The following is a 17146-nucleotide window of genomic DNA, read 5'->3' as shown; positions in this document are numbered from 1 at the left end:
GAGAGCATTGAGATATTGTAAAACACTTTGAGGAATTGTGATTTGTGTTTGCTGGACTTAAGCCCACAAGTTAATATCCTTGAGAAAAGTAACTTGTATCATCTGAGCTCTCTCCAACTCTTTTTCTTAACGAGCAATTATTGACACAGGAGCTGGCCAGACTTCTAGGGTCTAAGCCCTGATTGTGACTGAATAGATAGGGATGGGATGGTGTAAATTTTAAGGGGCTTCAACTTTACCTTCAGAACTTAGTTCAAGAACAGTACTGGGCAGACGTCTACAGTCTGTGCCCTGAGAATGGCAAGAACAAATCAAACTCGGGTATACATATAAAGTATCACATACCATGTAAAATGAGTTTATCTTGGGCAGACTGGATGGACCGTAAGGTCTTTATCTGCCATCATTTACTATGTAACAGTGTGGACAGAAGTATTCCTAGCAATTTGTTTTCCGTACTTTGAAAATTCTGAGCGAGGAGATTAATCTTGGGGACTACAGTTTAACACAGGTCAAAAAAAGCTTACAAGATTGTCTAGGGGCAGGGCTAGTGAGCCCAAATTGGGGAATTAACAAACCTGAAGTTGCAGCCACATTAGCCTCCAAAGGGGAGAGGAAAGCATCACTTTTCCTTCCACAGCTGCCAGCCTTTACCACCAACCTTTGGTGCTTGTAACCCAAAACCTTGGGACTGAATCTTGATTCCATCCTCTCCTTTTTCCTCACACTGCCTGTATTAGTGCAGCCAAGGTGACTGGAGAGATACTCATTTGCTGTTTGAAAGAAGTGCCCTCATATCCAGGTGATCTCATGGGTCCTTCTGCCTGCCATGGTGTCTCCAGGTGGCAGGGCTTAAGTTACTGTATTCCCCACTGCTCAAAGAGATTGCACTGCAAGGAAATGTGATAAAATAAAGATGTAAATGAATGCAGGCTCTCTACATCTGTTTGCACCTTTGAAGCAGGTATAAATTTGTGCGTTGGCATTTGTTTGCTATTGGATCTGGATCTGGGAACCTATTATAAACCCTCATAAGTACCTGTATTGCCTTTTATAAATGCAAATGGCGCCAGCTAAGCCTAAGAGAAAAAAGTCAAGTGGCCCAACCAGTAGGAAACTTCCTGCATATTACCTTCCACATCTTTTTTCCTTATACATACAAGTGCTCCAGAACCTATGCACATAACTTTAAGCCCCTGGGGGGGGGGGCAGTTTTTAGCCCAGAGAACTTAACACCCATGTTGCCTCCACTCTCTGTATCCTCTCAGGGGCTCCAAAGAAAAGTTAAAATTAATGCTGCCTTTTTTCAATTGCAAACAATACTTAAATTTCCCTGTTATAGCCTGAATATAGTGACTGAAGAATCCCTTTGGCCTTCAGTCTTACTCTTTGGGATGGTTTGCCCATTATATCTCTGCTTTTAGTTTAGATTACTGTAACTGATATACCATCTTAAAGAAAATGCAGCAAAGTGTCTTAAAGTAAACCTTTGCACTACATATCTGCTGGTAAAAAATCAAGAAAGATGGCCACAAGACAACTAATCCAAAATCCAGGCCTCCTCCTGTGTTGTATTATCAAATGTTGCAATACTTCACAGAGCCATTGTAGTTAGTGAGGCTGTTAGTCAAAACATCTGGCCTCCCCAGTGCTCACCCACATGGTTACTCCATGTAGTAATCCCAGCATTCTTGGAAGCCCAGACCAGTTGCACTATAGGTGTTGTAATTGTCTGTCAGCATGTGGTAGTCACTGCTGAGGAGCAGGGTGATGAATATTTTATGTCAAGTTAGCTCTCTCCTTTTATTGTTGTGTTCCTAACTTCTGCTCTCTCTCTCTCTCTCTCTCTCTCTGATTCCTTTGTTTCTCTCTACTGCTCTTCCCTCAGTCCCTCTGCCTTCAGTGGCTTAGCTCAAATTGCAAGGTGCAAATAATGTCTTCTCCCATATCCCTTGGTTTCCCAAGGTACCATGAACCAGTCAGCTGCAAGAATTGGGAGAGAACCATAAGTGTACTCACACAATTTCCTCCTGCTCCCATAGGTCAGCTTCTGTGTCACCAATAACTACTCTCCTCGTTGGTATACCTACTCTCCTGCATAAAGTGATTTCCACTCTTATTTTTTGTGGCTTCCTTCACAGTGATTCTGTAATACTGTTCCACTTATAAATGTATGCTACATACGTGAAGCTGTGTAAAACACAGGTACTGATCTGTACATTGCAATTTTAGTGTGGCTCAGCTGCTATTTGGATGTTATGTCCCTGACGTTATACAATTAAAATATGGGGAAAGGGAATGAGATTTGATATACCGCCTTTCTGTGGTTACAATCAAAGTGGTTTACGTGCTATGTATAGATACTTATTTTGCACCTGAGGCAATGGAGATTGTAAGCTCTTCTGAGCAGGGACTGTCCTTATTTGTTAATTTGTACAGCGCTGCGTAACCCTAGTAGCGCTCTAGAAATGTTAAGTAGTAGTAAGTAGTAGTAGTAGATTAAAATAAATATATATTTAATTTGGCAAGAAAATGGCTATTTGGGTATCTGCCTTTACACATGAATATAGCTTTGCTCCATCCTGGCATTGAATGGACCAGCTTTAGAAGATGGTGGATTGTGATCACTTTCCAGGCTACATTGAGTGCCCCGTGAGCTGTCTTTGATGCAGAATGCCACTTGGATATTTTCAGTGCTTTCATGCCACAAATTCTTGATTGGATTCAGTCTGGTGATTGGATTAGCCAATTGAGGGTAGAGATTTTCTTGGATTTCTTCCAGTCAACAACTTCTTTTGCTCAAGGGCATGGGGTATTGTCATCCTGGAATATATGGTCACCTGGAAAAAGTTTTTCTGCTGATGGAATCGTGCATGCAGTTCTGCAGTATCTCAGTGCAACCCCAAGCCGAGATCTTCAACGGATGTTCCCAGAGACGTTGAAACTCTTTCACATTCTTCACCTGGAAATCACATTACTTATGTGCGAGCCTAGTCTCCAAAGAAGTCAAGTACATTTTTCCACTTTGAGTACTTCTTTGCTCACTTGATTCTGTACTTCTTGCTTTGCATCCCCTCAATCCACTTTCCAGGCATCTTCTACCCACTGTAGATGAAGGAACTGGCACTCCACAGTTGGCAAACCATTGCCTGAATAGCTGAAGTGAGGTGAGCTTGTGGTCAAAATTATGTAACTGTGATTGGCTGAAGTTGGATCCATTTGTTTTGGGTGGGGGTTTTTTTTTTTGTTTTTTTGCAGGAACCGATTCTGCTTAATTTTACTATTTGCTAAGCAGCAGCCAACGTAAATACAACTAATTTTGTACATTAGTATATATTTGAAAGAGGAGCGAACACTGAAACACATACCCCCTGGTTTTATAAAAGTCGCCAAAAATAGCACGCACAAATTTAGGTGCGTTCCTGATTTGTTTGCACAATTTAATAGAATAATGAGCCAGTTAGTGCCAGTAATTGGCTTAACAAGAAATTATTGGCCCTAATTAGATTTAATTGGGACCTGCACGCATAAATTTAGGCACGGGATCCCGAAAAAGGTTGGGAAATGGGAGGGTTATGGGCGGTTTGGGGTGAATTGGGGATGTGGTTTTGAGTTTACGCAGGTAATTATAGAATTAATAGTGATCCACGTATAAATTTAGGCATAGGCATTTGCACCACGTTTTCGTTGGCGCAAATGGCAGTGCTTACATTTACATGCAACCTCACCACTTAAGTATTAATTCTATAAACCGTGCCGAACTTTAAGCACAGGTTATGGAATGCTGCTTAAGTGGGTTTTTTTAGGTGCCTTATATAGAATCTAGCTTATAATGAATGCTGTTATGTGAAAAATAGCACATCAACGCTTCAAAACAGCATTAAGAGCTTCTTGCAGACTTTTGCACACCACCGTACTGCTTGTCCCAATGACAACCCACGGCCACTGGTAGTGGACATTTCAAAGACTAGATCCAGTGTTCTTTGGTTTACAGGCCACTGCACCAACCACTAGATGACTACTCTGAGCTGTCATTATGTGGAAGGCAGATTTTTAATAAGTAAATCGCATGCCTCAATCAAATTACAAGAATTGGTTTTATTGTGGCCACTGTGTGGGTTTAGTAACCTGAAACGCGTAAGACATCTGTTGTCTTGGGGCAACAGGCTAGTAGTTTCATATGTTGTAGATGAATTAATTCTGTTCACTAAGGGACCATTTTACTAAAGCTTATCACGTTCTATAACGGACATTCCTTAGCCTCTGCAGCAAATGAATCCAGGAACCGGTGGGTTGTGTCCACCTATCAGCATGTAGAGATAGAGATAACGAACTGAAGGCAGTGATGATGCCAGACAGCCAGCTCTTTCATTCAGTATATCTCTATCTCCAGCAGGTGGTACACAGCTCATCTGTAGCTCCTGGATTTGTCTGTTGGCGCTGCTCTTGGGTCCTGTGGGCCAGTTGAGTGTAGGGGTGTGTGTGTGGCTGGTAGTACCGATTTTGGACGCATACTCAGCCTTCTGGGTCCCTGCTTCACCTTATCCCCTTGCCTCCTGGTCTTCTAGAGCTGTAGCCTTCCTCACCATTGCTAAAAAAGAGAGCTCCTTTGCCTTTAATACAATGTTTTGAAAAAAATGTTCGAAGTGCCATGTGGCCCATAGGTATAAAATAGGACAATGTAACATTTAGTGCTCACTAATTCCATTAGCGCAGGCTAAGCTTTAGTAAAAGGGCCCCTAAGAGTTTTATACGTCAAAGTTCAGAACTTTGAGAAATCTACTGTGTTTAGGAAACAATTATGATTAGAGATTGTGCAGCCCTTCTGCGACACAACAACGCCAAAGTTCGTAATGGCCATCACCGCACCGTCGAACGTTTCCTTTATGTGGTCCTACCACATGAACATCACCCTATCACAACTTCACCTTTGTGTTTGTACACACCGGAGACTGCAACTGCTCTCCGTCACTATGTAAGCCACATTGAACCTGCAAAGAGGTGGGAAAATGGCGGGTACAAATGTAACAAATAAAGTGCACTAGACTTCTAATACAGGATTTTTACCACATGATAACTGGAAATTTGGAGGGTTTTCCCAGGTTGTGTGCTAGTGTTACAAAGTAACATAGTAGATGACGGCAGAAAAAGACCTGCACAGTCCATCCAGTCTGCCCAACAAGATAAACTCGTATGTGCTACTTTATGTATATACCTGACCTTGATTTGTATCTGTCATTTTCAGGGCACAGACCATAGAAGTCTGCCCAGCACTAGCCCCGCCTCCCAACCACCAGCCCCGCCTCTCCCCACCTGCTCTGCACCCAATCTTGGCTAAGCTTCTGAGGATCCATTCCATTAGGAGTATCTCCCATTAACGCTTACTAGCAGGGTAATACTTCCACGACCACTCTCTGCCCATGGCACAGTCCCTCAGACAAAAATTAATGTGCAGTAACCACCAAATTACCACAAAACACTTTAGCATGTTTATGTTACCGCACACTGACCTGGTGTTAAGAGCTTAAACCCCTTTAGGAAAAGCTCCCTATGTATATTTCAGGATAACTGAATGAGTTGTTTTGGGGGGTTTTTAATAAATACCAGCCCACCTCACTCTCTGAATTGCATAATTGTCTACTTCATTACAAGACAAATGATACTCATTATCTCAATATGCTTAGTCACTGGCCTGGTGTCGCCAACATTTGGAAATGGGTGGTGGAACCATCTGTGTTAAAGGCAAGAAGAAAAAAAAAACACTTTTCCTACAGTTCAGTCACTGCACTGCCTCGTTTGAATATGCTCAAAACCACTTAAACCCATTTCTGTAGCTAAAAAAAAAGAAATGGGCATATTTTGTTCTTGGTAGGAAAAAAAACCCTGTCATAGATAGAAGGAAGTTAAACAGGACACTGTGTATTGGTTAAGTTTGCAAACATGTTAAAAGGTACACTGTTCTCAGCAGCACATCTTAGCAATTTACAGCTCTGAAGCAGAAGGCCCTTTCACTCCTTCTGGACTAATTTGGTTTATTGAAATAAACTGGATGAGCTTTGCGGTCTTTAACTGCTGTCATTTGTTTTCTGTTTCATCAGTGTCAGGGTAGCATGAACTGATGGTTCTACATAACATGACAGGAAGTGGCCTAGTGGTTACAGCAATGGCTTGAGAACTAGAAAAACTAGAGTTCAAATCCTGTTTCTGCCACCAACATTCCTTGGACAAGTCACGTGACTTACATAGTAGATGACAACAGAGCGAGACCGATACGGCCCATCCAGTCTGCCCAACAAGATAAACTCATATGTTCTGCTTTATGTGTATACCTGACCTTGATTTGTATCTGCCATTTTCAGGGCACACAGACTATAGAAGTCTTGCCCAGCACTAGCCCCACCTCCCAACCACTGGTCCCGCCTTCCAACCACCGGTGCTGCCACCCAATCCCTGCTAAGTTTCTGAGGATCCATTCCTTCTGAACAAGATTCCTTTATGTTTATCCCACACATTTTTGAATTCCGTTACCGTTTTCATCACCACCTCCCGCGGGAGGGCATGCCAAGTATCCACCACTCTCTCAGTGAAAAAATAGTTCCTGACATTTTTCTTGAGTCTGCCCTCCCTTCAACCTCATGTCATGTCCTCTAGTTCTACTGCCTTCCCATCTCTGGAAAAGGTTTGTTCACTTCTCATTATCGCGGGTATCCTCTTAAATTGTAAGCTGTCAGGGACATATGATAGTTGAATACCTACAGTACTATGCATGTACACTGGTACTATATTAAGAAAAAGAGCATAAGTGTTGCCATACTGGTACAGACTGAAAGTCCATGAAGCCCAATATCCTGTTCCCAACAGTGGCCAATCCAGGTCACAAGTACCTGGCAAGGTCTCAAAAGAATAAAACAGATTTTCTGCAGCTTATCCTAGAAATAAGCAGTGAATTTTCCCAAGTCTATCTTAATGGCTTATGCACTTTTCTTTCAGGAAATTATCCAAACCTTTTTTTTTTACCCTACTAAACTAACTACTTTTACCACATTTTGTGGCAATGAATTCCAGATTTTAACTACATGTTGAGTGAAGAAATATTTTCTCCAGTTTGTTTTAAATTTACTAAATAGCTTCATTGCGTGCCCCATAGTCCTAGTATTTTTGGAAAGAGTAAACAAGTGAATCACATCTTCCTGGTCCACTCTATTCAGTATTTTATAGACCTCTATCATATCTTTCCTCAGCTGTCTCTTCTCCAAACTGAAGAGCTCTAGCCACTTTAGCCTTTCCTCATAGTCTAAACTGAGCCTTAAGTAGAGGCAGGTACAACCCTAAGCAAAGGCACAGAGTGGGTAACCTGCATGTTCTGTACAGAGCAGCCGGTGCAATCCTAAACAAAGACAGAGAGGAGGTAACCTACATGTTCTGCATGGAGGGGTAGGTAGAGTCCTAAACAAAGGCATAGAGGAGGTAACCTGTGTCTTATGTACAGAGCAGCCAGTACAGTCCTAAACAAAGGCCAAAGGACGTAACCTGCGTCTTCTGTACAGAGCAGCCAGTACAGTCCTAAACAAAGGCCAAAGGACGTAACCTGCATGTTCTGTACAGAGCAGCTGCTGCAGTCCTAAACAAAGACAGAGAGGAGGTAACCTGCATGTTCTGCATGGAAAGGTAAGTACACACCTAAACAAAGACATAGGGGAGGTAACCTGAATGTTCTGCACAGATCAGCAACTAGCCACCTTGCCAGGCAGACTAGGATGATGCTGGTCTTTATCTGCCATCTACAAAACATCCCGATGGAGGGGCGGGGAAACCCGTATTATCGAAACAAGATGGACGTCCATCTTTCTTTTTGATAATACGGTCAGGGACACCCAAATCTTGAAATTTAGGTCGTCCTTAGAGATGGTCGTCCGTAGACTTGGTCGTTTCTGTTTTTCGGCGATAATGGAGAGGTGTGGTAGCCGTGTTAGTCCACTCTTAAAGGTTATCAATAGAAATCAAACAAAATAAAACATGGAAAAGAAAAGATGATACCTTTTTTATTGGACATAACTTAATACATTTCTTTATTAGCTTTCGAAGGTTGCCCTTCTTCGTCAGATCAGAAATAAGCAAATGTGGTAGCAGATAGTATATATAAGAGAAACATCAAAGCATTACATCTCAGAAGCGGCCAAATGCAAGCCCTTTGGTCATGGGAGGAGCCAGCATTCATAGTGCACTGGTTCCCCTGACATGCCAGGACACCAACCAGGCACCCTAGGGGGCACTGCAGTGGACTTTATAAATTGCTCCCAGGTACATAGCTCCCTTACCTTGTGTGCTGAGCCCCCCAAAACCCACTACCCCTAACTGTACACCACTACCATAGCCCTTACGGGTGCAGGGGGACACCTAGATGTGGGTTTTGGAGGGCTCACATTTACCACAAAAGTGTAACAGGTAGGGGGGGATGGGCCTAGGTCCGCCTGCTTGAAGTGCACTGCACCCACTAAAACTGCTCCAGGGACCTGTATACTGCTGTGATGGACCTTAGTATGACATTTGAGGCTGGCACAAAATATTTTGAAAGATTCCTTTGAAGGGGGGGGGGGTTAGTGACCACTGGGGGAGTAAGGGGAGGTCATCCCCGATTCTCTCTGGTAGTCATCTGGTCAGTTTGGGCACCTTTTTGTGCCTTGATCGTAAGAAAAACAGGACCAAGTAAAGTCATCCAAGTGCTCGTCAGGGACGCCCTTTTTTTTCCATTATGGGTCGAGGACGTCCATGTGTTAGGCACGCCCAAGTCCCGCCTTCGCTACGCCTCCGACGCCCCCGTGAACTTTGGTCATCCCCGTGACGGAAAGCAGTTGGGGACACCCAAAATCGACTTTCGATTATAACGATTTGGGCGACCCTGTGAGAAGGACGCCCATCTTCCAATTTGTGTCGAAAGATGGGCGTCCTTCTCTTTCGAAAATGAGCCTGTATGTGAGTTGATAACTCTCAGCCTAGTACCAGACTTCTCAAAAGTTGAAAAAAAAAAAAGTAAGGCTAGCATGCTGTTCTCCCAAGCACAGGCTGGTGTTCCTTTTGCTTCTTTCTTCGCCTCCTCCCAAAATGGCTCTTGTTTGTCTTCCCTCCCATCTTACTGGCAAGAGGGTGGTAACAAAGTACTATGATGACCTGCATACTATCACAATGAAGTTATATAACCTACTTTTTTTGCTAGACTGCTGTAGCCACCGATGTGGAAAAGAGCAGTGTACAGGCTAAAACAACAGCAGGAAAAAGGGAGCTACAATCAATGATAGTATGCAGGTCATCATAGTACTTTGTTACCACCCTCTTGCCAGTAAGATAGGAGGGAAGACAAACAAGAGCCAGTTTGGGAGGAGGCGAAGAAAGAAGCAAAATGAGCTTTGTTGAAACTTTTTGGCATACAGCCATCCCGTTCTCACAGATACCATGGCTGATGATGTCAGCAGCAGCTGACTAGGAAAGTGAAAGGAAGAAGAGCCCAGCACCATATTCTATCCTGCATTTAGAGAAGGGTGCTACCTTGGGGGAAAAGCACAGACAGGGCTTTGAAGGAAGGGGCAGTTGCAGCAAAGTGATTTTCATTATATAAAGCTCTCAGGCTGTTTGCATCTGGAGCCACACCCTGAGCTTGCATACTGAGTGCACAGGTTGTTTCTCTGATCAAGCCATAGCAAATTAACTTGTTATAAAAATCTCTCAGGCTGTCTGGGTGTGGGTAACAAGGCTGATGGAGGAAGTCCTGCACATATACAGTGACCACTCTAGAATCTCTGCAAACCTTATTTACATATTTATTTAAATGCATTTTAAAAAGCTCTTGGTGTAGATATTCCAAGGGATTTAAGCGAGCAGGAGACATACGAGCCAGCTCTGTGCATGCTTCAGCACCCTCTATTGAGCAAACTCCTTGGTGGTTAGCGTTGGATTTAGCCCGCCCAATCATTTTGAAAAGTTGCCTGCTATGGCAGGAGGGGCTTCCGCCTGCGTAAACCTCAATCAGCGGGCAGGGAGGGAATATTCAGGCACCCAGGTTCTGCCACATTGTCTCGGGATGTTTAAGTGCAGTGCCTAGTTATAGAATTGCCCTCATAGTGGGCATTTATGCGGTAGTGAAGCTGGTTCTGGGTGGCTGGCCTAGAAATAACTCACCTTTGTAGACTCCTCACATAGGCACCCTCTTAAAACCGGGCCCTTTTAAATTTGGTACTGAGCTGAAGAAGTCTATTTAATGGATATGGCTATGGTATATTTTTTTAAGTAGATTGTACTGAATTGTTGTTTGTGTGATTATGAATGTTTTTTAATTGTAATCTGCCAATAATGCACAGTTTCAACACCAACATGAACCTATTGTTTGCTCTCACCACCATTCACCCTCTTTCAATCTACCTCTTTGTGTACCTGAACTTCTAATGTGCCTTGAATATGGATTTGGAAAGGTGAGACATTAAATCTCAGATCAAAATTCTTTTTCCCAATCCCCCTCATCCTTACCAGTCTCTTTTTCCCGCCTTGTCCTCACCAGACTCTCGCTCTCAGTCCCTCTTTGTCCGTCCATCCATCCCCCCCCCACCCCCCGTCTTTTGTCTCTTAGCTGCCCTCCTGCACAAATATCAGAAATGCGGAAAAATATTTACTCCAAGGAAATGACATTCTTTACATATCAGTCCAAACTATAACATCATATTTTCCTGCCATATCAATTCTAAAAGATTACTGAAAGCAACTTACAACAAAGAAAAATGCAATATATAATCCAAAATTCAATAATTACTTACAAAAATTACAAATACAAGAAAATTAGCAATAATCATAATCAATAATGAAACATAATTGAAACCCACTCCTTACTCTTACTAGGAAATAAGCTAACTGTGTTAGATTAAATTATACAAAGACAGTGTTAATAAATAAACAAATTATTAAAATTAAGGCATTCCTACTGAAACAATCCCAAATCCCAATCCAGCTAATAAATTACAGCTCATTCTATATATAATCTGGTCTCCTTCTGACTCCCCAAATTTACCCAGCACTAAATTAATCTTGATGCGTCTTCCTATCATGGATCAATTCAGCCCAGTAACAAACCCACTTGGTACCTCAGGTGACCCACGGGTTCATTTAAACTGAGCTCCTGAACAATACCTGAAAAAGATTGCATTGTTAGAGATGATACCTTTAGCTCTGAACCTTTGAGTGTGTTCCGTATTCAAATATATTTTCACCACATTCAGACATGTTTTCTATTTTAACCAACACAGTAAATCCCTCACGCATCACTTCCCGGAGTTTATTACAGTTTTTAGGTGTTAGCTTAGTTTGGCAAGTTGCGCTTTCTACATTCATTAAGGAGATCATACTTCTAAACTTTGTTGCTGGTAATTAAGAAGATAGAATTCTGCATTCAGTACTATAGTGTTTCTTCATATGCAGAGAACAGACATTGCAGTAATAGTTGCTACGCTGTATGCATGTTAAGAGTGTAAATACCTCATCCAAATATTGCTAAAAAATAGAACCAGTTGTATGCAGCCTCAGTCCAGGATAGACTTAAATTTGGGCACAAACAGAATATCTGAGATGCCTGCCTTCTCTCCCAGAGTTCAAAGAATTACACGGTTTAATTTTGTGGACTTGTATTCCATGACTTGCATCCTTATGCGACACGATACTGTTGTTATATTAGTTCAGATATTTTCCATATAAGAGGGAGAGATAAAGGATCCCAAGTCATCTGACCACTTATTAAATAAAACTCTATCACTGCCTGCATTTTGAGGGATTAGTAATCTATAAATAGCAGCCATTTTTGGATAGCTCACCACTCGTGCTGGAATCCAATGCTCCAAGGCAGACCAGTTCCTTTACTGCTTCTCTCATAAAGAGCCTTGTGAAATGTAAAGCACCTGTTTTGAACATGGAAATAAGGAATTCCTTGTCATCTAGCAGATGAAGCCATTACGTATGGGTTATGTCCATCAACCAGCAGGGGAGATAGAGAGCACTCAAACTCTCACAGTGCCCTCTTGGCCAGCTAGCTCCACTGCCTCTTCAGTATTCTCTATCTCCCTTAGCAGGGTGGCTGCAGCTTGTTCGAGCTCCAGAAAAATCTGCCGGGAGGTGGTTCCTGGCTTGCCAGTTGTTAACCGGGGTGTTGGAGGCTATAGCAGCTTCACTTTAAAGGCACATAGGTTAGCCCTTTCCCTGCCTTACCCATACCTCCGTGGATGTGGACTTTGGGTGATAAATATAGTTAGAATTGGTAAAAAAAAATAATAAATATTCATTTACTTGTATTTATTATTATTATTATTTTTTTTTTAACCAATCCTGGGTATGGGTAATATATGGGTGTATATGTATCAGGGAAATCATCAGTCAGTAAACAGCTGGAAAATCCTGTTCAGGTGCATGAAACATCTGTAGGTTTTACCGAGATGGTGTCTGTTGAAAAGTTCCCATGTTTTCATTCCAAACTAGTTCTAGTTCCTTTAAAAAGGCAGGAGCAGGATGTACCATGCTGTGCTAATGTATTTGCTGAGCAATCAGACGTTGTATGTTGAACACCAGCTCTAGTTCATTATGCCATATGTGTTTCTCTAATTGGTGCCACAGAAATTCTCATAGGATCAATGCTTCATGGAGTTAAACAGTTTTATCCTCCAGAGTTAGCATATGTCGAATTGTCATGTGCAGGGCTCATCTTCTGAGGCAGAGTTGCCACACTGAAAATCAGCTATACTGTATAGCAGAGCAACTGTACGACTACTTTTAAGCCACCTCTGCTTCCATGAATCACAATGAAATCTCTTTATTCCCAGGGGGAAAATATTGAGGGGCATTTTCAAACGGGGCCGGCCATCTCTAAGGGTGCCCATCTCCGAGGACGGCGCCGCGAAGGGGCGGGGCCAACCGTATTTTCAAACGAGATGGCCGGCCATCTTTCGTTTCGAGAATACGGTTGGGGCCGGCCAAATGCCTTGGATTTGGCCGGGTTTGAGATGGCCGGCTTCGGTTTGTGCCCATAATGGAAACCGAAGTTGGCCATCTCAAAAACGAACAAATCCAAGGCATTTGGTCATGGGAGGGGCCAGGATTTGTGGTGCACAGGTCCCTCTCACATGCCAGGGCACCAACCGGACACCCTAGGGGGCACTTCTAAAAATTAAAAAAAAACACATTAAAATAGCTCCCAGGTGTATAGCTCCCTTACTTTGGATGCTGAGCCCCCCAAACCCACTCCCCACAACTATACACCACTACCATATCCCTAAGGGGTGAAGGGGGGCACCTACATGTGGGTACAGTGGGTTTTGAAGGGCTCCCATTTTCCACCACAAGTGTAACAGGTAGGGGGGGAGATGGGCCTTGGTCCGCCTGCCTGAAGTCCACTGCACCCACTAAAACTGCTCCAGGGACCTGTATACTACTGCGATGGACCTGAGTATGAGATTTGAGGCTGGCAAAAAAAGTTTTTTAAGTTGTTTTTTTGAGGGTGGGAGGGGGTTAGTGACCATTGGGGGAGTCAGGGGAGGTGTTCCCCGATTCCCTCCAGTGGTCATCGGGACTTGTCTGGAATGTTTTTACGTTTGGGGAGCGTGCCAGGTGCCCTTGACCTGGATTGGCCACTGTCGGTGACAGGATGCTGGGCTAGATGGACCTTTGGTCTTTCCCAGTATGGCACTACTTATGTACTTATGTACAAATAAAGTGGACCAAATTCTCGTCAAGGCCGGCTTTTTTCCATTATCGGCCGAGGGCGCCCATGTCTTAAGCACGCCCCGGCACGCCCCCGGGAACTTTGGCCGGCTCTGCGACGGAAAGCAGTTGGAGCCGGCCAAAATCGGCTTTCGATTATACCGATTTGGCCGGCTTCAGGAGATGGCCAGCCATCTCCCGATTTGTGTTGGAAGATGGCCGGCGATCTCCTTCGAAAATAAGCTGGATTGTGAGCTTGTCAAACTAGCAAAATTCTGTTCTGTTTTTTAGGGGTTTTTTTTTATACCACCTTCATCCCCAGCAAGGGAACTCAAAGCAATTTACATTATATAGGGTAAAATGCATCAATACAGCATAGTATAAAGTACAAACTAATCTAAGCAGTCACTAATACAGGCCCTACTCATCCCCTATTCTCACTGCAGAAGGGATGGAGAATATCAGAACTGTGCAGTAACGCTGTGTCCCAATTAAGATGAAACCCTGGTCACCCTGTGCTAGACGGTGATGTGTGTGCGTGGCAAGTGTACTGTCTATTTACTATTCTATAAATATTGCCATTTTTAAGATTCTAATATAGAAACCTCATTAAGAAACTTCACTTGTGTTTTCTCTGCTGGGGGCACTTGTTTTTGGAAAAAGATGACAAATCATATCATACGGACTGGTATCTAATTAGTTCTTTAAGTTTATGCCCCAAATGGACCGATAAAATTCACAGTGATGTAGTAAATGACAACAGATAAAGACCTGCATAATTCATCCGCCCTGCCCCACAGGCACATTTATGGTAGATGACTGCAGAAAAAGACCGATTCAGCCAATCTAGTTTGCCTAGTATGTTGGCTGATCTCTGACACACTATGTCCCTTTCCCCAGGGCTTGATGGAAATTGCAGGGGACCTAGAAAATAGTTTTGGGAACAAGAAAAAAAACAAAACAAAATTGTGAATGGTCTGTTATATTCTAATTTATGTTTCATTCATGTGGAAATATTTGTTTAAAGTGTTTGAAAGATTCTTATATTTGATGCTATGAGATTAACAAACTCTGGGAGCTATTGGACTGATCTTTATTATTTACAGAAGGTTCCACAAATTATGGCCCAGGATCCAGAATTAACAAGTAGAAATACTCTCAGCCAATGATGATAACAAGAACTAAGGGATCCTTTTAAAAAGGCGGCTGAGGAGAGATATGTTAGAGGTCTATAAGATAATGAGTGGAATGGAACAGGTCGATGTGGAGCGTCTGTTTACGCTTTCCAAAAACACTAGGGCAAGGGGGCATGCGATGAAGCTGCAGTGTGGTAAATTTAAAACGAATTGGAGGAAACGTTTCTTCACTCAATGCGTAGTTAAACTCTGGAATTCGCTGCCAGAAAAGTGGTTAAGGCAGTTGACTTACAGGCTTATTTTCGAAAGGGATCGCCGGTGATCTTCCGACACAAATCGGGAGATCGCCGGCGATCTGATCCTGGCCAAATCGGTATTATCGAAAGCTGATTTTGGCCGGCTTCAACTGCTGTTTTGTCGCAGTGCCGGCCAACCTTCAAGGGGGCGTGGGTACAAGATGTGCAAAATCAAAGGATGAGAGAGAGTGAGATTGAGGTAGGGTTACCATATGGGAAGACAAAAAATAAAAATGGTTGCTATATTTAATCATAGCAAATGTGTAAATGGCTTTCAGTTAATGAACACACATCAATCAGTGAGTGATTTACAGTAATCCACTTTTCAAAAACTTCTGGATTTGAGTTTGACTGAGTGAGTCCAAGAGTACTTATCAGAAGAACGGATATCTCTCAACAACGTTGCTTGGCTTCTGAGAAACCTGTGAAAGTCTTTGCATGACATATAAATTCCTTTGTAAAACAAACAGAAAAGTGGGCACAAAACCAGGAGTCCCAGAGACTGGATCACAGTAAAGCTAAAATCAAATTTTATTAATTAGTATATTTGCCATCAGCTGTTTCTTCAGATTTACTGCTGAACCCTTCACGCAAGTGATCCGTTCCACGATTGGATACAAAGGTCTTTTTTAAGACCATTTATAGACTATTCGCCAGTATTTCTTATTCTGGATCATCATTAGCTGTCTACCTTAGTATTTAGACTCCTGATGCAGGCCTTTTGGCCAAACACAACGGTTGTGTCGAGTCAAATATACTAATTAATAAAATTTGGTTTTAGCTTTACTGTGATCCAGTCTCTGGGACTCCTGGTTTTGTGCCCACTTTTCTGTTTGTTTTACAAAGTATCCGTGGGTCTTCTTTGAGTTCTCCACGCTTTGTGGATTCTCTATTGAATATAAATTCCTTTGACAGATTCAACCAGCAGGGAAACAGAGATGAGATCAGCAATGCACTTCCCTTTTTAGCACCCCCATGTGTCCAGACTGACTAATAGGCCAGAGATGATTTCTCTCATTATGTGGGTAGGTGTGTTGGCCATAGATACATAAAAGAAAAAGAAAAAAAGATATTTTCCTAAAAAAAAAAAAAAAAAACCTGGCGGACATATCTGAAGAAGTTCAAAAGGAGGACATGTCTTCTTAAAAGAGGGCGTATGGTAATCCTAGATTGAGGAGATCTAAGGGCTAGCCAGCAGTGCAAGGGGGGGGGGGGGGAAGGGAGAGGTAGAGTGAAGAAAGCGGAGATGGAAAAGATGTTTTAACTTTTGGTCAGTTAAGCATGGGGCCCTGTATGGCCACACCTGTTGCCTTTGCTTAAGGCTGGACCTGCTTAGCCCAGGATGGTTTCAGATAGTTCCTGTGATGTGGGGTGAGCTGAAGCCTCCGGAGTGGGGTCAGGCTGCTTAGCCAGGAAGTCCTTCAGAGTGTGTTCGCAATTTTTCTGGCCCCAGAGGGACATCAAAGAGCAGTTCTGAGACACACACCTCACCGGTGTTTATGACATTCATCCTCTTATCACACAGCCTGGGCAGTTTTTTACAACCCAGCTTGTGCTTGGCTATCCTTGAAAGTTTGTGATCTTTCTTTAGGGTATCTTTACTGCAGAGTTTTTGTCATCTTTGTTGGTAAAAAAAAGGAGAGAGCAGGAGAATCCATCCATTTGGCAGGGTGGGTAAAATAAACTGAGGGAGTAAGTGAGCTGACTAAGATTAGGGTTACCATATTTTGTCCTCTGAAAAAGAGGTTTATGAACACCCAGTGGCTTTTTGTAAGGATAGATACAAATGTGATCCCTGTTTTTGTAGAAGCAAGGACGTGGACAGTAAAGTTTTGGATGTGTTCAAGTCTCAAAAGTTAGGACTTGAGCAGGTCATAGATCAACAAAATCACAGGTAATAGTCGGGTGTGGCAGATAGGCAGTGTTGTGCAAGCACAGCAAGATCAGGAAAAGAGGTGACAATTGTGAGATCAGATATTTTTTAATGAG

The sequence above is a fragment of the Microcaecilia unicolor genome, chromosome 13 (assembly GCF_901765095.1).
Source record: "Microcaecilia unicolor chromosome 13, aMicUni1.1, whole genome shotgun sequence".
Lineage (NCBI taxonomy): Eukaryota > Metazoa > Chordata > Amphibia > Gymnophiona > Siphonopidae > Microcaecilia > Microcaecilia unicolor.
Note: the sequence above shows the minus strand (reverse complement) of the source record.